We start from the raw sequence: 2613 nt of genomic DNA on the forward strand, positions 1-2613 counted from the left end.
AATCACAATAAAACAATCACAAGAAAATGCAATGCTATGCATGAGCTTAGACTCTACTTCACAATGTGGTACCATTCTAACTCTGAAGTACTTGGTTAGGAGGCTTGATACTATGCCACCATCCCTGTGGACGGACAATTCAAATTGGCCCTGTCCTCATAGATCCCCTCAACTCAACCCGAGACACATATACGTGACAGTCGAGGTAAACGTGTGTTGCATGGTAGCTCCCGACATTTGGAGTGCTACCTCCAAGTCACCTAGGAATTCCCCACCCGAATACCTCCAAGGTCTAACAATCTTGCCTTAAGGCTCGACAGCAGACCGCCACGATTAGGCTCATTCAGTTGTACTTCCCCGGAATCATTAGGCTTGTCAAGCCCTACCTATATGATGACAAAATAATCTTCACTTCACAAATTCACAATATTTATTTTCTCCCCTCGTTGGTATATGATACTGCATTAATACCGTCATCTCAGACACAAATTGAAATCACAATCACTACTAGAAATCTGCTTTTTACCTGCGGATTCTCCTGCGGAATTATATCCTCCAGTAATACGTGAGGATTTTCCTGCGGTTCACATGTATCGTAAGACTTTTCCTGTGGTTTCGTGTTCCGCAGGTCAAACGGCAGGTAACGTTTTCTTTTGCTGCGGATTTACATGCGACTATATTTCCGCAGCAAAGTTCATTCTGTGGCAAATTTCCGTAGCAAATTCCATGCAAACTCCGCAGGAAAATCCGCAGCAAAGTTTACGAGTGTTTTATCCTTAGGAAATTCCGCGGGTAAATTTCATATCAATTTTTATGATTTTATTTTCATATAATTAAGGTAGAATTTCTTTTTAAAAAAATTAAAAAAATAAGACAAGTTGCACAATTAAAGATGACAATATAATTCGGACTCGCAGTAGCAATATGCATCTGAATCCATCTTGATTTAGAAAGGAAAATTCGTTTTGATTTAGTGTGGGTTTGAGTTTTTCCGAAATTAAAATTTGGAGCATGGACGCTTTGGAGTGTTATATTTTTGCATCTGAACCCGCTCCACTAGTAATATTATTGTAAATTTTTAAATTTTATAGTATAGTGTCTATTAAATTCACTGAATTAAGAGTTTTGATAAATTTATCTATTTAATTTTGAACTCAGTAATTAAATAAATTGTTTTCATAATTAAAATTATGATAAAAAATATTATTTCAAAATAGAATCAAAAGATAAAACTTAAAAATTTAACGATATTAAATTTAAAATATAGTCAAACTAATTGACATATTATTTAACTATTCACGATTTTGTTTGATGATATCAAAACAAATTAAATTTTAAAATTTACTATAGAAATTCTCAAAAATATAATTATTATATTTGTTTATAAAAAAGTAAACGAAAATCTATATAAACATTAAAATTATTCAATTTTTTAAAGAACGGCACCGTTTTAAGCCATTAAAATTATTTATAATTGATCATACAAAGGTAAAAAAATAAAATCAAATATATTGTAAATACAATGAACTATATTGTAATTATCATATGCAATGAGATTTTTTTTTTATTTGACAAAAAAATTATTTTTGTTTTTTGTCATTATATCTTTTTATTTTATTAAAACAAATAAATGGAATTTAAAAAAAATGGAACTGAAAAAAAACATTTTCAACAATTAAAATCCTCCCGTTAAAAAAAAAACTAATTAAAACCCTAAAACAACTTTGTGAAAGAAAAAGTAAAAAACACTCGCGTATCAGAAACCTCACACCGTCGCACTCGCGTATTCTTAGCCCACGACTGTCACACCTCACCGTCGCATCTCAAATCACCACCGTCACACTTCGCCACCGTATCTCAACCATAGTCATCGTAACCTCGTCGCCGTCGTAAGTGTTGCGCCACTCTGTTTTATTTCAATCTCGTTTCTCGCTATTTTTCATTATTCATTTCCGTGAACTAAAATGAGTTAGGTTTTGATTTTCTTCTGGTTTAGCCACCACCGTCACACCTTGCGGCCATCGAATCTTAAGCTATTTACATTGCACCTCAACTTCGTCAGCGTAACCTCGTCGCCTTCGTAAGTGTTGCGTGCCACTCTATTTTATTTCAGTCTCATTTCTGTCATTTTTCATTATTCTCGTTTAATTATTCATTTTCATGAACTGGAGTGAGTTAGGGTTTTGATTTTCTTCTGATTGAGGGTTTTTCTTCTAATTTAGTGAGAGTGGTGGCGGTGGAAACAAGAGAAGAAGAAGAGTGGTGTTTCCGGCAAAAGGGAACTGAGATCTAAGAAGTGTATAAGCAAAAATGGTATTTGGATTTCAACTTCCTTTTTTATTTATTGCTTTTCTATTTTTATTTATGATGTTCTCTTAATTTTAATTAAATATATATTTGAATTCAAAATTCTCATAATTCTTTTGTTTTGTTTTTCTAATGATTTCAACTTATATGACAACTTGTTTCAAAACTATAGAAATGAATACATGATAGATATAAGAATAGTGGTTGTATGATAAATATTAACATGCATATGATTATTTATTGTGTATATGTATATCATTTTTCCTATTCCATGGTATTATTGAAGTGGGGGAAATGGGAACAAGT

This window comes from Cicer arietinum, chromosome 6 (assembly GCF_000331145.2).
Source record: "Cicer arietinum cultivar CDC Frontier isolate Library 1 chromosome 6, Cicar.CDCFrontier_v2.0, whole genome shotgun sequence".
NCBI lineage: Eukaryota > Viridiplantae > Streptophyta > Magnoliopsida > Fabales > Fabaceae > Cicer > Cicer arietinum.